This window comes from Monodelphis domestica, chromosome 1 (assembly GCF_027887165.1).
Source record: "Monodelphis domestica isolate mMonDom1 chromosome 1, mMonDom1.pri, whole genome shotgun sequence".
Taxonomy (NCBI): domain Eukaryota; kingdom Metazoa; phylum Chordata; class Mammalia; order Didelphimorphia; family Didelphidae; genus Monodelphis; species Monodelphis domestica.
Genome location: NC_077227.1, coordinates 290,295,518 through 290,312,314, shown reverse-complemented (window position 1 = coordinate 290,312,314; position 16,797 = coordinate 290,295,518).

The window sequence follows — 16,797 nt, the reverse complement described above, 5'->3', positions numbered from 1 at the left end:
CTGGTGTTTTGGGTTTTACTGTTCTCAGTTCCCTCCGGTTGCTTCTCTGCTGCCTTACTTCCATGCTCTGAGCCTGGCTTAACACTGTCCACAAGGTACCTCAGTGCCTTTGCCTGCCCTGAGGTTTCTGTCCATTCAGGGGACCCTTCACTCTAAGGGGGGGGGTCCTGTCCTCTTTGAGCTCTGAGGGCTCCTGATGGGATTATGTTCAGCTGGGTTGCTCTGGATGTGCCCCAAGGCAAAAACCTCTGGTGAGACTCTGATGGAAGGAACCAGCCACAGGGATACAGGCTCCCCTTCTCTCTCAGGCTGCTTCCCTGCCTTCTATGTTGGATGCCCCAAGACTGGCCCAGGTTGCTTTCAAGGTACACCCTTCAAAGCAACACCTTTGCAGGCCCTGAGTTTTCTGTCCTTTCAGAAGGCCCTGCACTCTAAGACTGCTGGGGGCTCAGTGCTCTGGGTTGGGGGGGAGGGGTCTTGGGACCTTCCTTCTACCTTCCTCTTAGACCCTAGTGTTCTAGGATTCTGGCTTTTGGAGGAGGGCATACCTTTTGATTTGAGTCCAGAAGGAGGGTTCCCAGGCTCTCTCCTGTTGTTGAATTTGAATTTCAGTCCCTTAGGAGCATTCAGTTTGTGATCGGTAAGGAAGGGTTTTCAGAGGTCTGAACTTTTGCTGGTTCTAAGCCGCCATCTTGACAGGAAGTCCTCTTTTCCCATTTCTTTTAGTATTAACCTCTTTTTTTTAGCTCATTATATATATATATATATATATATATATATATATATATACATGTATATGTATTTATGCAGGCATATATCTATATACCTATTTATGTCTTGTCCTTTAATCCTGTACAGTTTGTCACTGTTCCCTCTAAGTGTAATTCTTCTAGCTGCCCAGGTGATAACAACAGTTTTTAAGAGTTACCAATAGCCTCTTTTCTTATAGGGATACATAACATTTTAACTTATTGAGTCTCTTTAAAAAATGGGTGGTTTTTTTTGTTTTGTTTTTCTTTTTTCCCTTTTTTTAAAGTACCTTTTGATGATTCTCTTGATTTCTGTGCTTGGGCATTGAATTTTTTGTTCTGGTCTGATCTTTTATTTACAAATTCTTGGAATTCTCCTATTTTGTTGAATGACCATACTTTCCCCTGTAAGAATATAGTCAGTTTTGTTGGGTCTTTGATTCTTGGTTGTAGATCTAGTTCTCTTGATTTCCAGAATATCATATTCTATGCCTTTTGGTCCTTCAGTGTGGATGCAGCCAGATCCTGCATTATCCTCACTGTCTTTTCATGGTATTGGAATGATTTCTTTTTCACAGCTTATAATATCTTTCCTTTGGTCTGATAGTTCTTGAATTTGGCTATAACATTCTGTTTTCAGTTGGGGATTAAGTATAGGAGGTGATCTGTGGATTCTGTCAATCTCCACTTTTCCCTCTTATTTTAAAGTATCAGCACACTTTTCTTGAATAATTTCCTGTAGTATTGGGTACAGACTTTTTCTTTTGTCATGGTCTTCTGGTAGGCCAATGATTCTTAAATTGTCTCTCCTTGAATGATTTTCTAAATCCTCTGTTTTGTGGATGAGATGCTTCATATTTTCCTCAATTTTTTCATTCTTTTGGTTTTGTTTTATAGTGTCCTGCTGCCTTGTGAGGTCACTTGATTCTAGTTGTTATATTCTCGTTCTTAAAGCCTGGATTTCTTCCCTGGCTTTTTGGTCATCCTTCTCTTTCTGGTCTGATTTTCTAGGGATGTCATCTTTCATCCTCTTTACCTCATCCTTCATCTCCTTTGCCTCATATTTCATCTTCTTTGTCTCATCTTTCATCTCTTTTGCCTCATTTTCCAACTGGTTGATTTTGGCTTTCAAGACACTGTTTTCTTGTTTTAGTCGAAGTGCCTCTGTTTCCAGATGTTTTATCTTAGTTTTTAAGTTCTTTTCCCAATTATATTCCGCCTCTCTTAATTGTCTTTTGAATTGCATTTTGAATTCTTCCAAAGCTTGCATCTAGTTCACTGGGATTTCTGATTTATTGTTTGATGATCCATCCCCCTCTGTTTGGTTTGCTGTATAGAAGCTGTGTATTGTAATTTCTTTCTTCTTTTTCTGTTGTTTGGTCATATTTACCCCTTCTTTGCTCCCTTTATTTGTCTGTGTCCTTGCTCCTCTCGTTTTTGTTTGTTTGTTTGTTTGTTTTTTGTTTTGGGGCCTTCTGTCAGTCTCCTCTCTTGGAGTTTTGACAGAAGATCTCTAGGTGCAGTCTGTGGGGGAGGGTTTGAGCTTCCCTGTCCTCTGGAAGCTTTTGATTGGATTAAATTCCAGCAGTCAAAAAGGGAGGGGTGTGGAGTCTGTGCTTCCCTGAGTTCTGAAGACTTTTGATGGGATTAAGTTAATCTGGGTTGGGCTGGGTTTGCTCTGAAGCCAAAACCTCCTGAAAGGCTGGAGGAAATATGGAGGATCTCCACAGCTCAGGCCAGGCTACCAGGTCTACACTCCCTCTCCAGCTCCTTCCCCGCCATCTGTGTTTGATGCTCTTAGCTTGGCATAGCCCTGCCCGCAAGGTACACCCTATAGACTAGCACCTTTGCCCGCCCAGAGTTTCCTGATGCTGTTGGAGGCTCAGTGCTCTCAGTGGGCAGGGAGAGGGGTCCTGGGACCATCCTTCTGCCTTCCCCTTGAACCCAGGTGTTCTTGGATTCCAGATTTGGGTGGGGGGGCATACCTTTTGAATTGAGTCCAGTAGGATTGTTCCTTGGCTCTGTCTTTATTATTTGAATAGTTCTATTACTTTCAATTTTATTAATTTTTCCCTTAATTTTTAGGCTCTCTAGTTTGGTTTTCTTCTGGGGGTTTTTAATTTGTTCGTTCTCAAGTTTTTTGATTTGCATTTCCAATTCGTTGATCTCTGCCCTCCCTAATTTGTTAATATATGCCCTCATGGATATGAATTTTCCTCTGAATACTGGTTTGGCTGCATCCCATAAGGTTTGAAGGGTTGTTTCACCATTGTCATTTTCCTCAATGAAATTATTAATTGTTTCTTTGATTTGTTCTCTAACTAACCGATTTTGGAGTATCATAATCTTCAATTTCTATTAATTTTTTATTTTGCTCTCTGTGTACCCTTATTTATGATTATTTTTATTGCCTTATGATCTGAAAAGGTTGCATTTATTATTTCTGGTTTTATTCATTTGTATGCCACGTTTCTGTGACCTAGTTTATGGTCAATCTTTGTGAATGTGCTTTGTGGTGCTGATAAGAAGGTGTATTCCTTTTTGTCCCTATTTATTTTTCTCCATATGTCTATTAACTCTACTTTTTCTAAGATTTCATTCACATATTTTACCTCTTATTTATTTAGTTTTTTATTTGATTCATCTAAATTTGATATTGGTTGGTTCAAATCTCCCACTAATATGGTTTTACTGTCTATTTCTTCCTTCAATTCTCCTAGTTTCTCCTTTAGAAATTTAGGTGTTATACGATTTGGTGCATACATATTGATTAGTGATATTTTCTCATTGTTTATATTCCCTTTTAACAAAATAAATTTACCTTCTCTATCTCTTTTAATCTGGTCTATTTTTTTCTTTGGCTTTGTCAGACATCATGATTACAACTCTTGCCTTCTTTCTATCAGTTGAGGCCCAAAAGGTCTTACTCCATCCTTAAATTCTGACCTTGTGAGTATCTATGCACGTCATGTGTGATTCTTGAAGACAACATATGGTAGGGTTTTGGATTCTAATGCATTCTGCTATTTGTCTATGTTTTATGGGTGAGTTCATCCTATTCACATTCAAAGTTATAATTGTCACTTGTGCATTCCCTGGCATTTTGATATCCTCCCCTAAGTCTGACCTTTCTTCTTTAGTTATAACCTTTTATACAAGTAATTTACTTTAAATCATTCCCCCTAGTCCCCTCCCTTGATATGCTTCCCTTTCTAGCCCCTCCGTTTTTATTCCCTTCTTGTTGTTTGTTGGTTTTTTGTTTGTTTGTTTGTTTTTATGGTCTGTTAATTTCCCTCCCCCATCTCCTTCCCTCTATTTTTGAACTCCCTCCCCTTGCCCCCCCCATTTTCCCTTCTCCCCATCTTAGATAAGATAGAATTCAAGATCCCAATGGATCTAGATGCTCTTCCCTCTCAGAGTTGATTTCACCAAGAGTAAGGTTTAAGTAATACAAGTTAGCACTCTCTTCCTCTCCTTCTTATAGGAGATTTCTTCTCCTCTCCTTCCCATGTGTATCTTTGTGTGAGAAAGAATATTCTATTTAGTTTTTTTCTATTTCTTGAAGTATATCTTAATACCATCAATGATTTCCCCTCTCCCTTTTTCTTTCTTTCCACCCCTTTCTCCATATTGTCTTAATGTCCCAATCTTTCACTATGCATTATTCTTCTAACTAATCAAATGATGCATACAATTTTTGAGAGTTACACATTACATTTCCTCCACATATTAATATATAAAATTTGATAAAAATGTAGTCCTTATATAAGAGAGTTTGAATAAAAGTAAAAGACAACATTTTTCTCCTTTCCCTTTCCTTCATATTTACCTTTTCATGTTTCTCTTGCTCTTTGGGTTTGGACCTCAACCTTTCCACTGAGTTCTGGTCTTTTCTTTAAAATACTTGGATATCTTCTATTTTGTTGAATGCCCATACTTTCCCCTGGAAGTATATAGTCAGTTTTGCTGGATAGCTGATTCATGGTTGAAGACCCAGCTCTCTTGCCTTTCTGGATATCATGTTCCCTGCCTTATGGTCCTTCAGTGTGTAAATTGCAAAGTCTTGTTTGACCCTGATTGACATTCCCTTATATCTAAATTGTCTTTTTTTCTGGCTTATTATAAGATTTTTTCTTTTGCTTGAAAGCTTTGGAATTTGGCAATTACATTCCTGAGAGTTGTCTTTTGGGGATTTAGTGTGGAGGGTGTTCTATGAGCTCTTTCAATGTTTATTTTGCCCCCTTGTTCTAGAATCTCTGGGCAGTTTTCTTGGATGATAGCTTGTATTATGATATCCAGATTACTGTTTGTTTCTGGCTTTTCTTGTACACCAATGATTCTCAGATTGTCTCTCCTTCCTCTGTTTTTCAGGTCTGTCACCTTTTCAGTGAGATATTTTATGTTATCTTCTAATTTCTTAGTGTTTTGACTTTGCTTTATTAATTCTTGCTCTTTTGCAAAATCATTGTCTTCTAGTTGCCTTATTCTGACCTTTAAAGACTGGTTTTCCTTTTTAGTTTGGTCTGTCCTGCTTTTTGAGGCTTCAAGCTGTTTCTGCAATTGTGTTTTTGTTCTTCAGATTTCTGAGTTCCTTTTGCATTATTTCCCATTTTTCCAGCCATAAGGCTTACATCTTTTTGATAACTTCCAATTTAAATCCTTCAAGAACTTGTGGACAATTTCCATTTCTTTTGGAAGGTTTTGGAGCATTTGTTTATGTTTCCTCTTCTATTTCCTCTGTATTCTGCATTTTCCCTCCATAAAATATATCCGAAGTCATCCCCTTTTTCTTGCTTTTCTTGGTGTTGGGAGGCTGTACCTGGGCATTGTTTGCCATCTCTATATGTTTTTTACTCTCCCCTTTCCAGTCAGAAATTTGAGTGAGGAGGCTTGCTCTAGTGATCAAGGCTTTAGCCTCACGAAAAATCCTTGGTTCTCCTCAGCTATGCTGTCTTCCCGGGGGGGCACAGGGTCTGGCCTCCCCTGCCTGCTGATGTTTTGGGTGTTACTGCTCTCAAGTGTAGGTCTTTTGTGGTCTTAGTTAACTCCCAAGACCTGTGGGTGCCCCTTGCTCACTTCAGGGGATCCCTTTGCACACTCGTTGATTATAGTGTGCTAGTTTTGGGCACCCATGATCTGAGTTCCACTTGCCCGCCTGCTGGGGTTATGGGTGTTACTACTTACAGGAGTGGGTACTTTGTGGTCTTAGTCAGGTCCGTAGACCTGGGGCTGCCCGTTGTTAAGTCCTGGGGTACCCCTCCCTCTCTTGTTGATTCTGGCCAGTGCTGACTTTAACACTGGCTCCAGATTTGTGGTGGGTGGGAGGAGGGGGGTGGGTCAGCTTTTTGTTCCCTTATATTATTGAAATGCCGGAATCCCACCTACCTTCAGTGCTGCTCCTTAGTGTGGGGCCCCTCCAATCTTATGAGGATGGTTGTTTTTGGGGGGATCTTTTGAGATCATCTATTTTGTTGGGTCTGAGGAGAGGAAGCGAGCCACATCTACTCTGCAGCTATGCTTACCGGGAAGTCTTCCAAACATTGAATTTTCTTTCTTTCTTTTTTTTTAAATATATTTTATTTGATCATTTCCAAGCATTATTCGTTAAAGACATAGATCATTTTCTTTTCCTCCCCCCACCCCCATAGCTGACGCGTAAATCCACTGGGCATTACATGTTTTCTTGATTTGAACCCATTGCTTTGTTGATAATATTTGCATTAGAGTGTTCATTTAGAGTCTCTCCTCTGTCATGTCCCCTCAACCGCTGTATTCAGGCAGTTGCTTTTCCTCGGTGTTTCCACTCCCATAGTTTATCCTTTGCTTATGAATAGTGTTTTTTTTCTTCAAGATCCCTGCAAATTGTTCAGGGACATTACACCGCCACTAATGGAGAAGTCCATTACGTTCGATTATACCACAGTTTATTAGTCTCTGTGTACAGTGTTCTCCTGGTTCTGCTCCTCTCGCTCTGCATCACTTCCTGGAGGTTGTTCCAGTCTCCAAGGAACTCCTCCACTTTATTATTCCTTTTAGCACAATAGTATTCCATCACCAACATATACCACAATTTGCTTAGCCATTCCCCAATTGATGGGCATCCCCTCATTTTCCAGTTTTTGGCCACCACAAAGAGCGCAGCTATGAATATTTTTGTACAAGTCTTTCTGTCCATTATCTCTTTGGGGTACAGACCCAGCAGTGCTATGGCTGGATCAAAGGGTAGATATTCTTTTGTCGCCCTTTGGGCATAGTTCCAAATTGCCCTCCTGAATGGTTGGATCAGTTCACAACTCCACCAGCAATGAATTAATGTCCCTCCTTTGCCACATCCCCTCCAGCATTCATTACTTTCCTTTGCTGTTACGTTAGCCAATCTGCTAGGTGTGAGGTGATACCTCAGAGTTGCTTTTATTTGCATCTCTCTGATTATAAGAGATTTAGAACACTTCTTCATGTGCTTATTAATAGTTTTGATTTCTTTATCTGAGAACTGCCTATCCATGTCCCTTGCCCATTTATCAATTGGAGAATGGCTTGATTTTTTGTACAATTGATTTAGCTCTTTATAAAGTTGAGTAATTAAACCTTTGTCAGAGGATTCTATGAAGATTTTTTCCCAATTTGTTGCTTCCCTTCTGATTTTAGTTACATTGGTTTTGTTTGTACAAAAGCTTTTTAGTTTGATGTAGTCAAAATTATTTATTTTACCTTTTGTGATTCTTTCTATGTCTTGCTTGGTTTTAAAGCCTTTCCCCTCCCAAAGGTCTGACATGTATACTATTCTGTGTTTACCCAATTTACTTACGGTTTCCTTCTTTATGTTTAAGTCACTCACCCATTTTGAATTTATTTTGGTGTAGGATGTGAGGTGTTGATCTATTCCTAGTCTCTCCCACACTGTCTTCCAATTTTCCCAGCAGTTTTTATCGAATAGTGGATTTTTGTCCCCAAAGCTGGGATCTTTGGGTTTATCGTATACTGTCTTGCTAAGGTCGCTTTCCCCCAGTCTATTCCACTGATCTTCCTTTCTGTTTCTTAGCCAGTACCAAATTGTTTTGATGACTGCTGCTTTGTAATATAGTTTAAGGTCAGGGACTGCAAGGCCCCCATCATATGTGGTTTTTTTTCATTATTTCCCTGGATATCCTTGATCTTTTGTTCTTCCAAATGAACTTTGTTATGTTTTTTTCTAAATCAGTGAAGAAGTATTTTGGTAGTTCAATGGGTATGGCACTAAATAGATAAATAAGTTTGGGTAGGATGGTCATTTTTATTATATTGGCTCATCCTACCAATGAGCAGTTAATGTTTTTCCAATTGCTCAAGTCTAGTTTTAGTTTTGTGGAGAGTGTTTTGTAGTTCTGTTCATATAGTTCCTGTGTTTGTCTTGGGAGATAGATTCCTAGATATTTTATTTTGTCTAAGGTGATTTTGAATGGGATTTCTCTTTCTAGTTCTTGCTGCTGAGCTGTGTTGGAGATATATAGAAAAGCTGATGATTTATGTGGGTTTATTTTGTATCCTGCAACTTTGCAAAAGTTGTTGATTATTTCAATTAGCTTTTTAGTTGAATCTCTAGGATTCTTTAAGTAGACCATCATGTCATCCTCAAAGAGTGATAACTTGGTCTCCTCCTTGCCTATTTTGATGCCTTCAATTCCTTTATCTTCTCTAATTGCTACTGCTAGTGTTTCTAGTACAATGTCAAATAGTAGAGGTGATAATGGGCATCCTTGTTTCACTCCTGATCTTATTGGGAATGCATCTAGTTTATCCACATTGCAGATGATGTTAGCTGATGGTTTTAGATATATACTGTTTATTATTTTTAGGAATGACCCTTCTATTCCTATGCTTTCTAGTGTTTTTAATAGGAATGGGTGTTGTATTTTATCAAATGCTTTTTCTGCATCTATTGAGATAATCATGTGGTTCTTGCTAGTTTGCTTGTTGATGTGGTCAATTATGTGGATGGTTTTCCTAATGTTGAACCAGCCCTGCATCCCTGGTATAAATCCTACTTGATCATGGTGAATGATCCTTCTGATCACTTGCTGGAGTCTTTTTGCTAGTATCATATTTAAGATTTTGCATCTATATTCATTAGGGAGATTGGTCTATAATTTTCTTTCTCTGTTTCTGACCTGCCTGGTTTTGGAATCAGTACCATGTTTGTGTCATAAAAGGAATTTGGTAGAACTCTCTCTTTGCTTACTATGTCAAATAGTTTGTATAGTATTGGGATTAGCTATTCTTAGAATGTTTGATAGAATTCACTGGTGAATCCATCAAGACCTGGGGATTTTTTTAAGGGTGTTCTTTGATGGCTTATTCAATTTCTTTTTCTGATATGGGGTTGTTTTGGTATTCTAATTCTTCCTCTGTTATTCTGGGTAATTTAGAATTTTGTATATATTCATCCATGTAACCTAGATTGGCATATTTTTTGCCATATAATTGGGCAAAATAGTTTTTAATGATTGCTTTAATTTTCTCTTCATTGGAGGTGAAGGCTCCCTTTTCATAAATGATACTGTTAATTTGTTTTTCTTCTTTCTTTTTTTATTTGATTGACTAGTACTTAGTGTATTTTGTTTGTTTTTCCAAAATATCAGCTTCTAATCTTATTTATTAGTTCACTACTTCTTTCACTTTTGATTTTATTAAGTTCTACCTTAATTTTTAGGATCTCTAATTTAGTTTTCTTCTGGGAATTTTTAATTTGTTCACTTTTAAGGATATCCTCCTCCTAGTTCTGTCCTTTCTTCTTTTTCTATATCCTTTTAAACCAGTGGCTTACTTTTATTTTTTATTTTTTCCCATTTGAATTAGTTTATTTAGTCAATTTAGAACATTATTCCTTGGTTACAATTATCACATTGTTTCCCTCCCTCCCCTCCACCTATCCTTCCTATAGCCAACACGCAATTTCATTGGGTAGTACTTGTGTCCTTGATCAGAACCTATTTCCATGTTGTTTTTTGTACAGGGTTGTTCATTTAGAATCTACATTCTCAACCACATCCCTTTGACCCATGCATTTGTTTTTCTTTGATGTTTTTACTCTCACAGTGTTTCCTTTGGATGTGGATAGTGATTTTTCTCATAGATTCCTCTGGGTTGTTCAGGGTCATTGCATTGCCACTAATTTGGAAGTCCATTACATTTGATTGTACCACAGTGAATCAGTCTCTGTGTGCAATGTTTTCTTGGTTCTGCTCCTCTCACTCTGCATCAATTCCTGGAGGTTTTTCCAGTCCCCATGGAATTCCTCCACTTTATTATTCCTTTGAGCATAATAGTATTCCATCACCAAGATATACCACAATTTGTTTAGCCATTCCCCAATTGAAGAGCATCCCCTCATTTGACAATTTTTTTTGCCATCACAAAGTGCACAGCTACAAATATTTTTGTACATGTCTTTTCCCTTATCTCTATGGGGTACAAACCTAGCAGTGCTATGGCTGGATCAAAGGGGAGACTGTATTTTATCACCCTCTGGGCATAGTTCCAATTTGTCTTCCAGAATGGTTGGATCAATTCACAACTCCAACAGCAATGAATTAATATCCTGATTTTTCCAGATCCCCTCTAGCATTCATTACTTTCCTTTGCTGTCATGTTAACCAATCTGCTAGGTATGAGGTGATACCTCAGTGTTGTTTTGATTTGCATTTTTCTGATTATAAGAGATTTAGGACAATTTTTCATGTGCTTATTAATAGTTTTGATTTCTTTAACTGAAAATTGCCCATTCATGTCCCTTGCCCATTTGCCAATTGGAAAATGGTTTGAATTTTTGTAAAATTTATTTAGCTCTTTATAAATTTGAGTAATTAGACCTCTGTCAGAGGTTTTTGTAATGAATATTTTTCACAATTTGTTGCTTCCCTTCTAATTTTGGATGCGTTAATTTTGTTTGTACAAAAATGTTTTAATTTGATGTAATCAAAATTATTGATTTTACATCTTGCGATTTTTTCTAGCTCTTGCTTGGTTTTAAAGCCTTTATTTTCCCAAAGATCTGACAAGTATACTATTCTATATTCACCCAATTTAGTTTCCTTCTTCATATTCAGGTCATTTATCCATTCTGAATTTATCTTGGTGCAGGCTGTGAGATATTGATCTAAAGCTAATCTCTCCCATGCTGTATTCCAGTTTTCCCAGCACTTTTTATCAAATAGTGAGTTTTGGTCCCACAAACTGAGATCTTTAGGCTTATCATAGATTGTCTTGCTGAGGTCACTCACCCCAAGTGTATTCCACTGATCCTCCTTTCTGTCTCTTAGCCAGTCCCAAATTGTTTTGATGACCACTTATTTATAGCATAGTTTGAGATCTGGGACTATAAGTCCACTTTCCTTTGCATTTTTTTCCATGATTTCCCTGGATATCCTTGATCTTTTGTTCTTCCAAATGAACTTTGTTATGTTTTTTTTTCCAATTCACTAAAAAAGGTTTTTGGTCATTCGATGGGTATGGGGCTAAATAAGTAAATAAGTTTGGGTAGGATGGTCATTTTTTATTATGTTAGCTCATCCTACCCATGAGCAGTTAATGTTTTTGCAATTGTTTAGATCTAGTTTTATTTGTGTGGAAAGTGTTTTGTACTTGTGTTCATATAGTTGCTGTATTTGTCTTTGCAGATAGATTCCTAAGTATTTTATATTGTCTAGGGTGATGTTAAAAGGAATTTCTCTTTCTAATTCTTACTGATGAAATGCATTGGAGATATATAGAAATGCTGATGACTTATGTTGGTTTATTTTGTATCCTGTAACTTTACTAAAATTGTTAATTGTTTCAACTAGCATTTTGGTTGATTCTCTAGGATTCTTTAAGTTACCCATCATATCATCCACAAGGAGTGATAGCTTGGTCTCCTTGTTGCCTGTTTTAATACCTTCAATTTCTTTTTCTTCTCTAAACACTACAGGTAGTGTTTCTAGTATAATGTTAAATAATAGAGGTGATAATGGGCATCCTTGTTTCACTCCTGATCTTATTGGGATGGCTTCTAGTTTATTCCCATTGCAGATTATGTTTGCTGATGGTCTTAGATATATACTGTTTATTATTTTTAGGAAAGGCCCTCCTATTCCTATACTTTCTAGGGTTTTTAGTAAGAATGGGTTTTGTATTTTATCAGAAGCTTTTTCTGCATCTATTGAGATAATCATGTGATTTTTGTCAGTTTGCTTATTAATATGGTCAATTATGTGGATGCTTTTCCTAATATTGAACCATCCTTGCATTCCTGGTATGAATCCTACCTGGTGATAGTGAATAACCCTTGTGCTGGATTTGCTGTAGTCTTTTTGATACTATCCTATTTAAGATTTTTGCATCTATATTTATTAGGGAGATTGGTCTATAGTTTTCTTTCTCTGTTTTTGAGCTGCCTGGCTTTGGAATCAGTACCATGTTTGTGTTGTAAAAGGAATTTGGTAGAACTCCTTTTATGCTTATTCTGTCAAATAGTTTATATAATATTGGGATTAGTTGTTCTTTGAATGTTTGATCCAATTCATTTGTGAATCCATGTGGATCTGGGGATTTTTTCTTAGGGAGTTCCTTGATGGCTTTTTCAATTTATTTTTCTGATATGGGGTTGTTTAGGTAATTTATTTCTTATTCTGTGAGTCTTGGCAGTTTATGTTTTTGTAAGTATTCATCCACATCACCTAGATTGTCATTTTTTGCCATATAATTGGGCATAATAGTTTTTAATGATTGCCTTAATTTCCTCTTCATTAGAGGTGAGGACTCCCTTTTCATCTTGGATACTGTCAATTTGGATTTTTCTTTCCTTTTTATAATTAGGCTGACCAAAACTTTGTCTGTTTCATTTGTTTTTTCAAAGTACCAGCTTCTAGTCTTATTTATTACATCAATAATTCTTTGACTTTCAATTTTATTAATTTCCCCTTTGATTTTTAGGATCCCTAATTTAGTCTTTATCTGAGGATTTTTAATTTGTTTACTTTCTAGATTTTAAAATTTGCATGCCCAGTTCATTGACCTCTGCCCTTCTTAGTTTGTTATTGTATGAACTCAAGGATAGAAATTTCCCCCTGAATACTGCTTTGGCTGCATCCCATAGGTTTTGAAAGGATGTCTCCTCATTGTCATTTTCTTCAATGAAGTTATTAATTGTTTCTCTGATTTGTTCTTTAACTAACAGATTTTGGAGAATAATAATGTTTAATTTCCAATTAATTTTTGATTTACCTCTCCATTTACACTTACTAATTATTATTTTCATTGCATTGTGATCTGTGAAGGTTGAATTTATTATTTCTGCTCTTTTGCACTTGTTTGCAATGTTTTTATGCACTAATACATGGTCAATTTTTGTGAATGTATTATGTGCTGCCAAAAAGATGGTTTATTCCTTTTTTTCCTATTTATTTTTCTTCAGATGTCTACTAACTCTAATTTTTCTAAGATTTCATTCACTTCTCTTACCTCTTTCTTATTTATTTTTTGTTTTGTTTTATCTAGTTCGGTTAGTGGAAGGTTCAAATCTCCCACTAGTATAGTTTTTCTATTAATTTCATCCTTGAGCTCCACTAGTTTCTCCTTTAGAAATTTGGATGCTATGCTATTTGGTGCATACGTGTTCAGTTCTGATATTTCCTCATTGTCTATAGTGCCTTTTATCAGGAGGCAATTGCCTTCCCTATGTCTTTAACTAGATTTATTTTTACATTGGCTTTGTCAGGTATCATGATTGAGACTCCAGCCTTCTTTTTATCAGTTGATGCCCAATAGATTTGGCTCCATCCTCTTACTTTCACCCTATGTGTCTACTTTCCTCATGTGTGTTTCTTGCAGATTGCATATGGTAGGGTTTTCGATTCTAATCCACTCTGCTATTCACTTGTGTTTTATGGGTAAGTTCATTCCATTCACATTCAGAGTTACAATTACTAGCTGTGAAAAATTTCATTATTTTTGAATGGGATAATTTTGAGTTAATTTTAGTCCACCTTCTATTGATTTGGTTTATTCACTTTTCCTATATGTTTGTTTTTCAGATATTAGTTGATATTTGATTTTAATTACCCTACAGATTATTTGCTGACTTTTAATTTTAATACTTAAAACCTGTTTAATTTTTTGTTTTGTTTCATTTTTGGTTTCTTTTGTTTTATCTCCAATGTATTTCCCTCTCTGGAAATTATAATTTTTTTTGTCTTTTCTTTTCTCTATTTAAAGCAGAATAATATAGTACTCCAATTCTTTTTTAATGCATTTTTTTCATCTTATTTTTACATTTTCTAGATGAAGTACTTAAAAAACTTTTCTGGCTGTCCCCTGGAATTTTTAAAGGTTTGATTCGGCTTTTCCAATTTCTTTGGCTACCATGTTACTTTTGTTCTCAGCTTTGTAGGAATAATCTTAACATAAAATCTTTGTGTCAGTCTGCTGCTTTCATGAAAATTTTGCTCATGCAAAATATTTTCCTGGAAAATATTGTTTGATGCTATTGGTTTAAAAGGCATCATGTTGCTATGTCTATGAACATGAATTAATGTTCTTGAATTACTGCATGCTATTTACTAATTATTTGTTACGTGCTAGTACATTAAAAAGTTATTGTGTTTTTTTTCATGGAGGAAAGGTATCAGGAAAAATATATCAACAAAAATGTATTTATTTATTTTTTTCTATTTTAAAAATTAAATTAAATAAAAAAATTTATTTAGTCAAATTAGAACATTATTCCTTGGTTACAAATATTATATTCTATCCCTCCCTCCCCTACTCCCACCTTCCCCATAGCCCACACACAATTCCACTGGCTATATTACATGTGTCCTTGATCAGAACCTACTTCCATGTTATTGGTGTTTGCATTAGAATGTTCATTTAGAGTCTACATCCCCCATCATATAGCCCTCAACCCAATGATTCTCTGATTGTCTCTCTCCTTGCTCTGTTTTCCTGATCTGTTATCTTGTCAATGAGATATTTTATATTTTCTTCTATTTTGTTAGTCTTTTGACTTTGCTTTATTAATTCTTGCTGTTTTGCAAGATTATTGTCTTCTAGTTGTCTAATTCTGGTCTTTAAAGACTGGTTTTCCTTTTCAGTTTGGCCTATCCTGCTTTTTGTGGCTTCCAGCTGTTTCTCCAATTGGGAGTTCTTGTCCTTTAAACTGTTATTTTCTCTTTGAACTATTCCCACTTTTCTTGCCAGAAGGCTCCCATCTTTTTGATAAGCTTCAATTTAAATTCTTCAAGAGCTTGTGGACAATTTCCATTTTTTGGGAAGGTTTTGGCTTTTTTTGAATTTACTCCTCTATTTCCTCTGTAGGCTGGGGTTTTCCTCCATAAACATTTTCTAGGGTCAATGCCTTTTTTTTTTCTTGGAGAATGGTTGTTGTTCCTGGGCACAATTTGCCATCACAGTGGAGGTTTTTCCTTCCCTTTTTATTCAGAAATCTAAGTGAGATGGGCAGGCTCTCTGTGTATGGAGTTAAGAAGCAAGGATTTTGCCTGAGGTAAGCTCTAGGATCTCTGCAACTTCTGCTGTTTGCTGCCCTTCTCTGTGCTATCTTCCCAAGAGCACCTACAGTCTGCACTCCCAGCTGGTTGGGTTTTCAGGTGTCGCTGCTCTCAGGGTTAGGTCTTTGGTGGTCTTAGTCACCTCCCAAGGTCCTCGAGGTGTCCTGTGCTCACTCTAGAGGTGCCCCTTGCTTACTTGCTGATTCTGGTGCTCTCTGGCTCTGACTCTGGCTCTGTTGGTGGGGTGGAGGAGAGTAGATCAGCTCACATTTGGGTGGGAGCTTTTTCATCCCCTTATAATATGGAAATGCCCAAATCCCACATACCTTCAATGCTGTGCCCTACTGTAGAGTGCCTTCATTTTTATGAATTTGGTTTTTTTGGTCTTTTGAGGTAGTCTATATTGGTGAGTGCTGAGGAGAGGAAGAGTCCCACGTCTAGACTGCCTCCATGCTTATCTGGAACAATGAAAATGCACTTAAAATATAGTTGGCATTGGATATGAGCTCCTTTTGGCACATATAAATTCCTCAATACCTTCATACTTGATGCTCTGAGAGATATAGGAATTATGTGAATTGCAAAGCAATAAGAACCTTCTTCCTCTTGTCACAGAAAAGATCTTGGAGAGATAAAATATGCTTAGAGACACTGGGATTATTTGAGACTGTCTCCCTGCTTTTAGAGTGAAGAAGACCAGGAGGACTAGAAGTAGGGATTAAGTTGGCATGTAGCCACCAGAATTCCCAATTGCCACTATGGGTCTCCAGGGTATACTTGGAGCTAATTGACCACTGCTCAACTGACCAAAGTAAGAGAACTTATGATGGCAATATTTTTACATCCTCTTCCTTCCCTCTATTTCCTGTCCTGGAGGACTAATATTACACCAAATGTTATTTGTTCTTTGAAATTTGTTTAATTGGTTTGGAATGGAAGTTTGAAATGAATTTGTGATGTATCATTCATTATTGTGAATGAGGAAGCCAAAAAGTTAGATGAGAGATAGATAGATAGATAGATAGATAGATAGAAGAGAGAGAGAGAGAGAGAGAGAGAGAGAGAGAGAGAGAGAGAGAGAGAGAGTAAGAGACTAAGAGACTAAGAGAGACAGAGAGACAGAGAGACAGAGACAGTATAAAGGAGAGAAAATACACAAACTCAGAAAACACACAAACGCAATCTATTGATATTGTCAGGGCCATTCCAATTGGAATGCTAGAGAGAGCATAAGAGGGAATCTTTTTCATTTTAAATTTAAAATTAAAAAATCAGAGAAAATTTCAAGTCTTGTGAATGGGAGACTATGATTTCTTAGGGCACTAGGGTACTGAACTTGGGTCATTGGGGGAAAGATTCTTGTTTTGTAAGAGGATGTTTCCTTTCAAGTCAAGAAAGCCTTCTACAAGTTTTCTTTTCCTATTACTACTTTCCAGCAAGTTAAATCAATTGTAGGTTAAATCATTGTAGGTTTTTATGCTAAATATGAGAATTCTAAAGTAATATTGTAGTCATTGATTTAAAAA